The sequence below is a fragment of the Pseudopipra pipra genome, chromosome 3, assembly GCF_036250125.1.
Source record: "Pseudopipra pipra isolate bDixPip1 chromosome 3, bDixPip1.hap1, whole genome shotgun sequence".
NCBI classification, from domain to species: domain Eukaryota; kingdom Metazoa; phylum Chordata; class Aves; order Passeriformes; family Pipridae; genus Pseudopipra; species Pseudopipra pipra.
Window position 1 is genome coordinate 43,808,835 of NC_087551.1, and position 15,351 is coordinate 43,824,185.

General features: G+C 36.9%; 2 long non-coding RNA genes across 2 annotated transcripts; both read right to left on the reverse strand.

The window, feature by feature from the left end:
- Positions 1 to 2,469: 2,469 nt before the first annotated feature.
- On the reverse strand, positions 2,470 to 4,790 carry LOC135412509 (uncharacterized). Its single transcript, XR_010429707.1, has 2 exons — positions 4,389 to 4,790; positions 2,470 to 2,708 (listed from the first exon to the last, which is right to left on the reverse strand). It is a non-coding gene; the product is annotated as an uncharacterized LOC135412509 (long non-coding RNA).
- Positions 4,791 to 6,803: 2,013 nt separating this feature from the next.
- LOC135412510 (uncharacterized) lies at positions 6,804 to 11,673 on the reverse strand. Its single transcript, XR_010429708.1, has 3 exons — positions 11,525 to 11,673; positions 8,919 to 9,076; positions 6,804 to 6,857 (listed from the first exon to the last, which is right to left on the reverse strand). It is a non-coding gene; the product is annotated as an uncharacterized LOC135412510 (long non-coding RNA).
- Between the last annotated feature and the right edge of the window lie 3,678 nt (positions 11,674 to 15,351).

Here is a 15,351-nt window from a genome sequence, read left to right on the forward strand (position 1 = left end):
AGTAACTTGCTTTGGTCTTAACCAAATTCTTGTCTCTGAATGTATTTGTTCAGAGAAAATGAAACCTGGACTCATGTCTTAATTTTTCTGCATGTCCCATTTTTAATCTTTGCAAAAGGGACAGAATAGAGTAGGATTTTGATGAAGGAAAGGATGTTCATACATTTCTTGGTCTCAGTTCTTAGGATTAGCATGCACTGTAAGGAGGATGAAAATTGTTCACGCATTGATTCTAAATTGCAGGACAAGAGGGAAAAAAAATCAAAACTGTGCTCTATTTTACAACCAACTGGCATAAATTTAAGAGTTTTCAAATGTAATATAAGTTACTGATGCACAAACACATTGAGATTAGTCTGAGCTCTGTTTATTTCTGGTGGAATGATGAAAACCATTGAGTGAAGGCCAAGTATCAGTCTTAGTCAGCCACACTGTGGAGAAATAATTGCAGCTTCATTGATCCAACTCAATCCATCAGTCACGTGTACTGTCCTGGTAATTAAGCATTTAACAACCTTTGTTCTTCTGCCACAAAAGACTGTGGCAAAGCAAAGTTTGGATCAGGCTTCCTTGAAACAGAATAGAAAACTGGTTTTATGATTATTTGCAAAAATTAATTCCTTATTTTTGCAAAACGCGGTGAAGCAATTATGTTTTTCTGTGCCACTGCCAAAAATGCAGCACTTCATTTTCCTCTGTTTTTTCTATGTAGGCATTTTTAAGTGAGAATATCTCCATAAGGGCTCTTTGTGTCTGTCGTGTCTATGATTTTTAAAAAAATGTAGAGTATGTGGGGTGGGATGATTATTGTAACAAGGACATCTATTGGACAGATAGACTCACAGAAATTATAGAATTCCCAACATTCATGGTTATAAAATTAAAATGGACATATTCAAATATTCATATTTGAATATTCAAATATTCATATTTGAATGAAAGCAATCCTTCTTTCCAGGTATATGGGGTAGAGGCACAATTATACAGGGATTTTGTTTTAATGAAATTTTTCATGAACTCCTTTTGAAAATATTCTAATTGAAAAGAGCTACTATAACCTCAGCAGAAAAACATTTATTTGATTGTTCGTTTCTGTTGTCATTTCTGTCTTTACTTGCTTCCATTTCTATTAGAGAAAACAAACAAACAAAAAAAACAAAATAAAATGAAATTGTGAAGATCTACTTCAAATGCACTCCTATCTCCTGAAGATGGAAGGAGTGGAAGATTTCCATCCATGTATGAGTGCCGTGTTTATTCAAACCATTTTTTTCTTTGTGTTTCAGGTCAGTCCCTTCAATCAGACAGTTCTAACAGAGTTTGCATATGAGTCATTCTAAAAACTGGTGGCTTGGAAACATGAATATGGCTTGATTTTTCAAATAATGTCACATCATTCCTTTTCATAAAATCAGCAATGTGTACGTCCCTCCCTTTTTTTATTTTTTTTATTATTATTTTGGTCAGGGAGGGGATGTTTCTTCATTTTTGTCGAAACAATGAAGTGTGTGTTCAAAATATCATTCTGTAAAAAAGACCTTGTCTCTGTGAAGGAAAAAGAGCTGGATGACCAAGCCAGTTTAGGTAGACTGGAAAGCTGAAAAGAATTGGGAAGAAACTACACATCAGATTTCATGAAACAAAGAAGCCAGGAAAAGGCTACAAAACCTGATGTAGCCATAGAAGGAGAAGGAAAGCTGGAAACTGACTACTTGCTTTAAAAGGGTTACAACACTGAGACATAAATACATACTGCATTTTAGTTTTTTCATGCTGTGAAAGAGCTGTGATGGTATAAATGCTCTGTCTCTGGCTATGTGAGGATCCCCTTGCCAAAGAAGATGTGAGCCAGGGACTGAGTCGCTGAATGACAAACCTGGGGAGGTGAGAGCAAGCATGATCTGGAGAAGCATGAAACCAGGCATACACAGCAAATCTCAGCAACCTGTGGGATGACATAACCCCAGAAGGAGGCTTCAGCTCAGTCAGCCTTGCTGAGAAGTCAGGAACCAGGGATCACAGGGAGGATCTGAAGTTATTTTTCATTCCACTGGCCTGGCCTGCAAGCTCCTTGCAGTACAGTACAGAAGCACAGGATGGGGTATTTGCATAATTATGTTAACTAAATATATTTGTCAAATCCTGTTGATTCAGTAGGGTTTTCCCTGAACTGGGATAACAAAACACATTTTATTAGGGAGACACAATTTTTCTCTTGTTTTTTTTGTTAGTGACAAGCCTATGCTAATGTTTGGAAAGCAGTGAGTTTCCTTATGATTAATTTGCTTTGGAAATATGTAAAAGAGTATGCTGTTCCATTACTGCAGAGGAATATTGTGTCAGTTGCAAATTCACTGATGCTCTAGATACTTGCTACTGCTCTACTCCCCTGATAGTCAGAAAGAACCTACAGTAATACAAGCCTCCTCCAGAATCTGTGAGATAAATGAATATAAGCAACCAAAATACTTAGTCAACGGGCTTCATTTTTTTGACAAAGTATGGGTAGATAGGGGTCTTCAACTCTGATGCTCAGCTTCAATGGAACACACAGTCATCTCCGTTTCCATTTTATGCAAAGAGAGTTAATTTCTTCATTCCTTTCTCTAGATCACAGCCAGGGTTATTTTCCTGGAATTGCTGAGTTGCAATGTTCTCTTCTGTCTAAGAGCAAGACCAAGAGCAATAGTTCTAGCATAATGATTATTCTGTGGGAAAGAAATATGGAAAACACATTTAATTAGGATATTTTTAACTTGCTGTATCTAATATAGGATATGTGGCAGTATGTTAGTTCTCAGTTGCTGTCTATAAAACACTCTAAATAAATGTTCATAAAAGTTTTCTTCTTCCCCATGTCATCATAATCTGTCTACATATTTTATTGATATGAATGGATGTGTGTATGTACTTATGTATTCCAATGCTTTCAGCAATTGACCAGTACATTATCAAATAACTACTTATTTGGGGGAGTTTAATTTATGACACTTTCCACATACCTCATTTTCAGAAAATGCTGAGCATTCACTGTTCAAGGCTGTATGGCAATGTAATAAATTCAGTGCTGAGAATTGTCAGTCACCTCTAAATGTCTTAGCCATACATTTCCAAAAGAAAGACTTTTTTGTTGGTGGTTTGTTTTGGTTTTTTTTTCTGACTGAGTGCAAATAAATTGTGTCAGCTGTAAAAACCGACTGCAGAATGATTACAAGGAGGAAATGGGCACATTTGCTGATGTTTTGAAAACATAAGGGTATGAAAACTGATATTTGTGAGGGGTTTCTTGCAAAGGACTGAAATTTAGAAAATAATTGGAGTATCTTTTACATGGTAAGGAAAGAAGCTTTTTTGAAGGCTGGGATCTTTTTTCAGAATGTGCAAACGTAGAATGAAAAAGACTGACACACTGGTTCACATGTCCTGTTGTACAGCAGTCACTATTTTTTTTCAGATATGTTTCTTTCTGGAGGAATAAAGGGTTTGAGCTGATACTTACACATATGTGCAGAGAAGACCTGCACACTGTCTTTCTCTTTCTCCTGTCTTTGGACTTTAGATTGGTCTTAAGTTTGTTGTGGCCCCTCTGTTGTAAAGTATTTCAGTGAAGTCATGCATCTTGCTGGGAAGACACAATCTAGAGTTCAGGCCCACCTCTCGTGTTTACCTCTCTCTACATTAGAGATTAAATCATACCTATACTTTTATGAGGCCAGTCAGGCTTTGGTGACATTCTGGTTTATAATTTTTCTCTTTCTTGGAGAATTTTAAACAAATTAGGCCTTTCCCTTTTCTCCCCACTCCCCCCCTCCGATTTGGGTTCTTTCAAATAAAACATATTTTAAAAAAAAATTGGAGCCAAATCATATCACTAGGCAGATGGGCTCCCTCTGGGTCACAGACCCCCACAGCCTTCCTGGCATTGAGGGCTCAGACTGAGTCATACCACTTCTGTCTGGTACTGGAGTTTAGGTCAAGCATTGCATAGCTACAGAGTAAAAATTTTGCAAAAATATGCAAAAAAAGAAATAATTAGCTGCTTCTGAGCCCTTGAACAATAGAATTAAAAATTACCCATGGTTCATTCTCCCTGTATTGTATGTGTATCCTGGCAATAACTGTAGTACTGTGACTACTTTGATGGCTGAATGGGGTACTGCAACAATTACAAGGTAGCCTTAAAAATCTTTGCATGACTCTATTACAATAACTATTAAATAGTTGACAGCATCTGTAGGAACAGTCTGTATTGGGGCAAATGTTCCAGCATGCAGAGGAGAAAGTATGTAACTATGCTCATTCTTACACTTAATTTATATATAACTGCTTTCAGGACTACCAGAGGCTTTTCACTTTGAATTTAATTTCTGATCCACACATGACATTACTTACATATTAGTGTGTTGTGAACTACAGTCAGAATTTCTTCAAGAAGCAATACCAGTGCATTCAGGTGGCTTCCTCTAGACTTTGTGTCTAAAGTCTCTGCAGTTGCATGTGTATTGGATTAGAGGAACAACCTCAATTTGTGTCGTTTTCCTGTCTGGGCACGGTGTTCTTGCCTTCTTCTCTTCAGTAAAATGTAGTGTAACCTGGGGGTCATTCTGATGCTGCTCTCACCACACATTCACTAATGACATTTCCACAGTGTGACTCTGGATTCTGGTTCTCTACTTTGCAATGGAACTTGTTTACTTCAATCATTTGCAGTCCCTGTTGCCCAAAGAATATCTTTTCTATTGATACCAATGCTTTAAAGACAAATATGTACTGTGTAGGAAAAAGAGAGCATAATTAAAATGAGAGTGTAATTAAAATGAGAGTATAATTAAAAGGAGGAAGAAGGTCTTTGGTTTGAGCCAAGTGAAATTGCTCATGCAGCTATTAAAAAAGTGTCTTTAGAATGCTCCACCAGCACCAATAACAATTCTCAGGTCAAAGTTCTGGATAAAAAAACAGAAATAAATTATTACAGTACTTTAAAATGTTGTGCTAACCCAAGCACCCAATATCTCATAGACACAAACAGATGAGGCTTTTGCAGTACTAAGAAGAGCAGGATTGTTTCCTACGTCTTGTCTAGTTTATACATCCCACTGTGATGTTAGCCTTTCCACAACATCAGAACATTTCTGACTTATGTTCAATAATGATTCAGTCAAATCTCAAGATAGGCTTCGAAAAAATGGGTACTTTCTTGTTTTATTTGGTGCGGTTTTTTTCGATCCTGTACCTGTGTGGCTGATTTTTCTTAAACTTATAACTATTGAATTCCATCCAGACTTTTTGTCAGATCATTTCTTAAGGTGGCTTAGGTAATTTTGATTTCGCTTCCTACTCTTCTTGTCTCCAATCGACTGTAAATTTGATCAACACAATCTCTCTTCCCTTCTGAGGGTCAGTCAGTCATGAAAATATTAAACACACCTAGATCCAGGGCAGCATGCAAATGGGTATGTTCAGTCACTGACTGTGGACCATTGCTAGCAACTCTCTGGAACTGCTATATATTTGATTTTGCATGTAGTTTATAGGCCACACAAGATTTCCTTAGAATCCTCAAAAGGAGATCAAAAACTTCATTAAAACAAGAACATACAATGTCATCAGTGTATTTGTTGGTCAGTTATTGTGTTAGAGAAATAAATTAAGCATGATTTGTTCTTGGCAGATTTCTATTAGATCTCAATCTGGTGCAATAGTTTCCACTTTGACAGAAGATACTAAACAAAAACTGCTAAAACTTGACATTTTAACCAGTGAATAAAGGTTAACTTGCATCAAGATTTTAAAAAGAGCTGTTTGAGCGTCTGTTTAAATTGTGAATATTATTTTCCAGTAAGTTTGGAAAGAGTAGGGAAGTTTGAATAGAACAGAAAAATCCTAATGTCATGCCAATATTCATAAAAGATAAATAAAATGAACTGGTTATAATCCTTGCCTTCCTAAACACCAGTCTGCCTATCTAAACAACTGATGAAGAAGTTCATTAAGAAAGATCAGGAGAAAGTGATAGAAGTCAATTAAGATGGTCTTTACAGGAAATTGTATTGTCACAAAAGACTTTGCATTTCGATGGATTAAAATGCAAGAATTCATACAATATTGCAAACTTTTGTGAAATATTTGTCATGCTAATTGTTCACTTCATAAAAATACCCAACAAATATACAACATCAAAAAAAGAAAACCATAATAGAAAACTAGTTAAATGAGCAGTAATTGAAATGTTCACAGGAAGTCACCTCTGAGTTGGCAGGTTTCTGAGGAGGTCCATAGAGGAAGCTCTAGCACTAAATTTTTTTCCATTTGTATTGCCTTTCTGAGGAAATATGTGAAGTTATTTCTGACAATTTTTAAGGTAACAAAATGATAATGGAAATACTGATAAGAAAGAGAAATTTACTATAAGCTGGGTACAAAGAAACCATAACATCTTTTAAAGATATAACCTATAAAATATTATATTTAAAAGCAAAAATACATATCTCAGAATTATACTTATATGTCAAAAGTCATAAATCCCTGACTTTGACTAGCAGCAAGCCATGGTGGTAAATGGATCATATTCCAAGACTATGGATAAAGAATGGCATGTTCTATAACTGCATGAAGAAGAATATATTGAACTGAAATAAGAAGGTTATTATTTCTGTTAAATGAATTCCTGCATTTGACACAGTTCTAAAAATAGATAGTCTGATTCTGGTCATTACAAGCTTGGTTAAAACATGGGGAAGCATGCCTTGTTCTTAAAGTCTCAAGATTTATTTTTACAAAGAGATAGCTAAGAAGTCACTCACCTGTATACAATGGGGATTTTAAGATGACGACAGTGATGATGATTATTTGGACAGCTTTGTCATATTTCAAGGGTTGCAAATGGCAGAAGGAAAAATGAAAATGTGTAAGCATCTAAAATGTGAATATGTAAATAGTGTGTCTACATACTAAGTGGAAACTTTTTCATTGGTTTAGAAAACTGGAAGAAAGTGAGGAAAATTAAAAAATAATTACATTTATATTTCTTCAACTTTCATATTTTGTTAGACAATGTGTAACAAAAAATGTCCAGATTTCAGTCTCTGTAAACTCTAAAAATAACCTTTATTTCCACCATTTTTCTTCATATGGCCTTCCCTTTTTTCAATTAGTTTTGCTACAGATTCTTACCTGCTTTCTGGTATTCTCTTTTACTTTTCACATAAATAAATTAACACAGAGTTTTTGTTTTGTTTTGTTGTTTTTTCTTTAGTTTCTCAGATGGGCTCAGAGAAGGAATAAAACCAGCTAGGACACAAACTCATTGAGCATATAATTTATATGTGACTAACATATGTACTGAGCAATCTCATACAGGGTCACCAATCACTCTTAAGTTGACTTCTGAGGTCCCTCAGGAACTAACTTCATACCTACCCATGAGAAAATAACTATACAGATGAATAGAGATGGTATTTTTGCTCAGCCTGTTGGATCTTTCAGACAAGAATGAACAATAACACCATCTCTGATGAAACCATAATTAGTGCAGCCAATTTATTTAAATATACCACAATAAGTCATGCAGAAAAGTACATTCTTTGGAATCAAAAATGAACCTGCAGTGGTTTTTTTCTAAACTTTTTCAGACATAAACATTAGTCACTTTCTGAGATTTTCCTGTAATCTGTCATAATTATATATGTACAGCATGCTTTCTTCATTAAGGTGAACTAAATTAGTGTAGAGGGATTTTTGAACTGCCAGTATTGAAAAAAATCCCACATTGATATACAGTTTGATGTTCTGCTCATGCAAGGCTTATTTTTAAGGCTTATTTTTATAAACACTTACAATGCGCATAGGATTTTTGAGACTTTTGATAATTTTAGAAATCAATTTTTAAGGCTTTCATCTCATCAGTGTACTTATAAGACATTATATACCCAAAAGATACTTTTCTCAGTTACAAAGAGCTTTAAAACCAAAAGACTAGAGGCACTGGTTCTTTAAGAACTCTCAAAGGCTTCTGAGTCAGCTGTAGCTCTGGGAACAGGAGATATCATTTAATGATTAATCCAAAAGACCAATGATACTTTTTTCTACAATAGAAATAATACATTTCTGTGAATCATGGACAGCTGCAAAGGAGATGAAAGGAAAATGCAGGGTTGGACTACTGACAAATGACAAAATTTCCTATGCTGCTTGAATAGTATCCCATAGCTGTAATGTTAACCTTGGGATGCCTCTAGTAATACATTTGTAGTATAAATGAAAACAGAGTGCCAAATACATGCCTTGAGTTAGGCAAACCCTGCTGCAGCTAGTACTTTATGGAGTCTGTTCTTAACAAATGATCATCCATTTAAAAACTGAAATCCATCAGCACAAAAGCCCTAGAACACACTAGAGGATTTCACAGGAGATCTCTTAATTTTTATCCAGGAGCTAAAATTCACCACTAAAAATATGCTTAAAAATCTGGTGGTCTAACCTTTGGTACATTTGAGATGTTCCAAATATTTAAAGTGAATGAACATGCACTCAGGTCATTTAAATCTACATTTATATCGTGGTATGCCCTGTTTGGTTACTCCCAAAAGCCTGACTGCTTTAGCAGATGAGAGGTCTCATTATATGTCTGTTGTTTGGGGAAATAGTGCATATACATGCCTATGCTGGAACAGCCAATGTATACTGTATTAGATTTTTTTTAAAAAATATAGCTAGTAGCTTACAACTTAAGATTGAAAAGTTAAATGCTAGGAAGCCAAGAAAAACAAAATTTACACATATCCACAGGACTTAATCACTTTTAATTGCATGTGAGGCACATAAATGTGTTTCCATGCAATTAAAATCAATACGTAACATGTATGTCCACAGTAATACTACTAACTTGACCATGTTGCTTTTGGTCCCTAGGGTCACACCTTCACAATATGTCATGTGGATATATCACTTGCAGCTGTTGTCAGTCTGTGGCATTCCTTAGTACTCTCCATTCAATTTAGTATTTTTGGATTCTCATTCTTTTGCTGCTGCTGCCTTGAAGTTTTGTAAAACGCAAATCTGTTACCGTGTTTTGTCTCTGGAAGCGATCAGAAAAGACGTTAGCTTTGAGAGTTTAAACTTGGTCTTATACTTAACAAGAAGGAAGTTAACAAATGTCAGCAGTAAGAGCAATACAGACAACTTTTACTTCACACGCAACTAATGACCTTAACCTGATCAGAAAGGTTTCCCCCAGTCCAGTGTTCATCAGTCTCCAAGCCTCACTAATGTCAGACTGCAGGTCACCCAGCTGTGCAATGGGTTTATTACCCACACCCATCCCTTTGAGACCTTCCACTTTTATGAGAATTTTTTCTTTTTTTTTTTAAGAGAACTTAGTTTGTTCAGCTTTGCTGAGCTGTCTCTGCGGACAACAGAACAACTTACAAAGAGAACAGAGAGACAATGTAGGTGGCAGATGACTCCCACTGCAACTGCCATGCCCTCCTTCTTCCGCAAGCAGAACATTTGAATTTCTGCTGTTTACTTAGTTTACATGGCACCTCAGTTTGGTTTGTCCCCTTTAGATTACATAGGTACTCATTCCATTCCTCTCCTTCCCTCCCCTCCCTTTCCCTCCCCTCCTCTCCTCCCCTTCCCTCCCCTCCCCTTCCCTCCCCTCCTCTCCTTTTACAGCAGCAGTTCTCTACTATCCTCTCTCATAAACAACAACAAAATAAGACAAGGTTTTTCCTTGTGAGGAGAGAAAACATTTGCCTTTAGTTGTGCCACCCTTTTTATTTCTGAAAGATTTTTTCTAAACCAGAGCAAAAAATTAACAGATTTTACAAAAAGCCATTTCATGCCTACAGAGAGTGATAGAAAGCTAGAACGAATTTGTCAGCATCGTATTGTAAAGTGCATTCCTGGAATCTGCTGGGCCCCTAATATCACCATTTAAAAGTACCAAACTACAAGGGTGAAAGACTTCAATTAGATAGTTTAAAGCCGCAAGGTTTTTAATTGCTACAAACTAAAGTCTAACAACTGAAGAGAAAACAATAATCCAAACCTCCTTGTGTTCACTTCCTTTGTCATGCCCATCTATGACTCTTAACCACTACAATCTCACATTTGTTAAAAAGGTTTTCTGAAAATGTCTGCAATGAATGACTTTTTACTGTAGGAATACATTGAAAGATTTTTCTGATTTGAGCTAATCATATATACGAACATTTTTTGGAATGAACTTAAATATTAGTTGTCAAAATATTTCTGTTAAATTTTTGTTTTCCAGAATGTTTTTTTTATGCAAGACAGCCTTTATTTTATTTTCTACAAATAATTACAGTTTCAATATCTTCTCTCCTCAGAATTATAAAAGTTTAGAACTACTGGATCAATTTAATTTGCAACTAATAAATATTCTTTTGTTAAATAAAAAGGGGATTGGAGAGGGCTAGGGTCAGTACGAAGACCTGAGGCGGGCGTAGAGGGAAAAAGAGGATGCAAGTTTGAGATCACCCCTGATTATTTTCCTTTACTTGCATTTGAATACTTTAAGATTTTGATTGGGAAAGAAGTGTTGAAATGTCGTGATCAAAACTGAAATTATAGTATTTTTGGACAGAGTGGAAACAGGAAGGATTAATAACCTCACAAAACGGTCTTTTCTCCTGGGACTTCCAGCTTAATTTTGTAGCTTCAAATTGCTATATTCTTTCCAGCTTGAAGATATACAAGAAGACTATCAAAAGATTACTTCATATTGCAAGGTAAAGCAATGCAGTTTTGCATAAGAACAATGCAAATGTGTATGTTCATACGTGTCAAGGGAAATGTGGCTGTTATATGGTAAAGCTCTGAGAGGTCACATCTCAGAGCGTTAATTTGAGAGCAGAAAATATTCTGGACTGCAAAAAGATGATCAAGTTTTGCAGGGTCCTAAATGAATTACTACTAAAAGATGAACTCTGCAGAAATTTTTCATCCTCGAGACTGGAAGAGATTTGGAACTTCTTTTTCTGCAAAAATACTTATTTGACCCAATTGTTTCTTTTAATCCCTGGGTCATGCCTGTACCATGCATCACTCAGTTGTTGGAAAACATCAAGAACCGTGTGGAAAAGAATGAATTTCAAGGGCATATGCATAAAAGTTTTCCTGAGCACATCTCTTCCTAAGATGTGTTGAAATCCAGAACTGAAGTTCTAATTTTCGTACACTTCTTTTCTTCCTCTGGTCTTAATTTCTTGATTAGCATTGTCATTACAGGACTTGAGGGCATAACTCAGCCTTTTTGTCCAGAGCCCTGCCTGGTTTGGCACAGCCTACTTTGAGATGTTTATACGTCTAGATGACAGAGATTTGAAGAGCTTCCTCTTTCCTGGACTCACAAAATTTTTGTGGCTACATGTGCATTAAAAATTTAAAACCAGCCAGGTCCCATTCTTTGGCCCTGAGAGCAATTATGTTAGACTACCCACTCCTACTTCCCAAAATAGGCTGGCCACATCCAGCCTGGTTGTTTCTAGTGGTTGCTGACCTGTGCTTGCTCCTGATTGTGCCTAGTTATATACCAGGAGCTGTTCTAACAATTTCTCAGGACAGATGATCAAGGTTCATAGCTTGTGCCCATTCTTGTCTATGCCTTCCTTATATATCCACAGTTAAGGAGACTTGGGTTGATCTTTTTGTGTTCTGGAAATCAAGAAGAGTGATAATTTTTAATCCAGGTTTGTCACATGACAGTAGAGAGCCTTTATCCTAGGGTGTTGAAGCTATTCCACTTATATACAGCATTGAGATGTCTTGTTTAGGTCAAGGTGACTATGAGCAACTGTGTTCTGGTTGTTAGAATAGACTGCTGTTAAAAAGGCCCAGTTTGGAGTCTTTGTTCTAGATGGATATACAGAAATCTGAAATAGTTATTTTTACAGGTGTAAGCCCTTTAAAAATGGATTACTAATAATACTTTAATGCAAAAATTTTGCATTTACATGAAATGCTTTCCTAGATTTAATACATTTCTTCTTATTCCAATTTCTTCTGAAGATAGCATCAGCAATAAAAACCCTCCAGCATGCCATCTTAGAGATCATTTCTCTTCACTTTCCTGGTCACACAACATCACTGAAGCCACTAGAACACTTGTTCTTGTGAGAACTAATATGCCTTTACTGTGGTGTAAGAAAGAAGTGTTACAGGTCCAGGTGTCAAGTTATCAACATAGTGCAATTTGGCAGATGGCCCCAGTTGGTTTCATGGACTGGGGTTCCTGTCTGCTATTCTGCATCACTGAATTGAACAGATATGTAGCAGTCATCAGCAGTGCACCAGTGGTACATATGGGTATTCAACAGTATGAGGCAACAGCTTTCTGCAGACCACTCCTGGGGCATGGGTTATAGTTTGGGAAGCACTGAACTAGCCAATGGTTACAAAGGACTAGGAGAGGTAATTGCAATGTCAGTGCTAAGCATTATTATTATTTTGCTAGCTAGAAAAACCCAAAAGATAATGATATGATACACAATACATCGTACTATAGCGGAAGACATACTTGTCCTTGGTTATGGTTACAGTTTTGTGGAATTGAAAATGGAGGGGAGCCAGATCTTTCACTGCCCATAAAATGAGAACAGCAGAAAGAGGGTTCAGATCTATTATACAACTGGTAAAGAAAAACATATGAAAATGTCAGAGGAAAGAATTCTTGTGAACAGTATTTGGCCAAGATTTGGATCCAATTGACCCTGACTTGTCCTCCAACAGCACAGGATCTGGGGTATCTCCGACTTCCTTACATGCAGAAGCACTTGCAGAAAAATGCCATCCTTTGGTAAACATGGAAGCTCTGCCTCCTCACATGACTGCTCCTCACCCTGGAGACAGTGACCTTCACTTTTACCAGCATACACTGACAGTGACCTTTACATTTACAAGCATATACTGGTGAACACATTTTTGCCAATTAAGTTAATAACCTTTGGATATAATTTCCATATAATATCCATAATTTGCATATAATTTCTATTACCAGAGAGGATTCCTGCACTGCTAGGCTTCATACCTAAACCTTTCCCAAACTATGTGAAACATGAATGGCCTGGAATCCTTACTTTGCAGAAAAGGAATTGCACCCCAGAAACAAAGCCCAGATTTTGAAACTGGATTAGGCGTCTCATTCCATTGGCTGTTAGGTGCTTATATATCTCTGAAACTTGAGTGATGGGCTGGGAATCAAACAGAAAGCTACTGGGACACCTTGGAATAGTTCCCAGATTTTCCAAGTCCAGATGGAACAATCTAAGCAGTGGGATATGTTCATTCTTCCCAGCTTCTGATCTTTCAAATTCATATTAGTAAGCTTTTATTTGCAAATGAACTCGCTGGTTTTAAGGCTGACAGCAACAATTTTACTGTAATCACAGAGCTGCATGCCCCAATGCTATAAGAAATATGTTAAAAGGTATGACCTGTGATGAAATTATTAGTGTTGGCTCTGTAGTAGATATACAGGGCAATATCAGAAATGCTGGTTAAATATTGTTTTGTACACTGCACCCCTTAGTTAAGCACCAGCCTCTAATAATACATCACAAGACAGCAAGTCAGCATGCGGATGTCTAATAATCAGTTATTTCCTGGGTAGTGTAGGGCCTTGCTGAAAATGGGTCCAATCCCACACAGGCAATACTAATCCTTGCAAATACTGTCAGAAGCTATTTGTAGATAAGGGCAGGAGCAGTCAGGACCAGTTCAGGCTTTTATGGTTACTTAAATACCTGGTAAAGAATCTGTAATCCCAGTCCCGCAATTTCCACCACATGAATGGAACTCAGTAATAAGGCCTCATTCTTAAAGCATACTTTTCAGCAGTGCATCTTGAGTGGCTTTAAAAAGGGAGACCCATATCTTCACCCTTTTTTACAATGTGGGAGACCAATGTACACTGAGATGTAATAGTACAAAATGAAAAGTCAGTAGTCTATTCAGGAATAAATCCCAGGCAACCTGAGCCTGATGTGCTCTTCTCCAGTGCATTGGGGGAGCTTTGAAAAACTATTCAGGTGTGAAGTCATAGCTTCTGCCTTCAAATATACCATAAAACCCATTGCACTCATAATAATTTCATTCTGTGCATCATAGAGACTCATTTATGTCACCAGAATTGCTTTCAATCAGCAGTTGTGAATGTGTTTTACTTATTTTTTTCAAAATCTGTGTGTGAAACAGATTTTGAAACAGCTACAGAGACACTGAAAGTGGAGAGACCCAACTTATGCCTTTCCTTACTCTTAGGCCTTGATTCTTAGACTATTATGAATAATCTAATACATGAGGAGTCATAAAGACTTTGTTAGGGTGTTTCATGCTTCAAGCTAAGTCACTGTGTAAATGAGGAATATTATTCTTGTAGCTCTGCTTACAATGGCATTCAAGTATTTCTGAAGTGACTCAGAAAGTGAGATGTGAAAGATCTACTGGAATTTGAAAGCTGTCCTCATAAACGCTTTTCTGCCATTTGAGTGCAGAAAAGCCAAACATGATTGAGTATGAGGTGGAAGAGCATGAATCATTTATTGCAATTACGTTGTTTTGGGTGAGTAGTGTAGATATGATTTGTTTTTTCAGAGGTACTAAATAGTGATTTCTGAAAAACCACATTACCCTTCCCCACCCCACCCCAATGTTATTAGGATTTATTCCAACTGTCATTGTAATGTCTGAGTGTTCAGTCTGGCAAAAAAAAAGATCCATTTAGCTTTGGCTAGGGTTTTCAGTGGGAGCTGGGTGGCTCAGACTCCAGAGAAAATCTAAGCTCTTATTAAAGTACTTAAATTGTAATCTTGTCTAGGACTTGAAAGCATTAGCTCTGACCCACTTCCCATGAAACTGGGATGAAGAGTCAGCTTTGTCTTGCACTTTTGCAGTAGCATCTAGTCATGCTTCTCTGCCCAGTACTGCAGATAGGATATTTTGGTGATGGCCATCCTTCCACATCTGGCTGCATCTATATTAGCTACATGAGTCGACTTATCCCACTCACAGCTGTCAGCTCACTCCACTCCTTCAGTGCTTCCCATACCGCATACTCCCAGCTAGAGGTTACTGCTACATCTAATTGTTCCCTTGAACTGTTTCAACAAGTAGTGACCTTTTCAAGGAAAATGAGCAGTTCTGGTTTAGGAGATGTACACAGCTGTTCTTTGCTAGTCCCTGGCTCAAACAAGGAACAGAGCATTTACAACCATGTTGTCGACACAATGGTGGAATAATGGACTGGAGGCAGTAATTTTTATGATTTGCACAAAATCAGCTGCAGGTCACCTTTCCCTTTATACTTCCCTAGCCTGGTTGTCTGTGGTT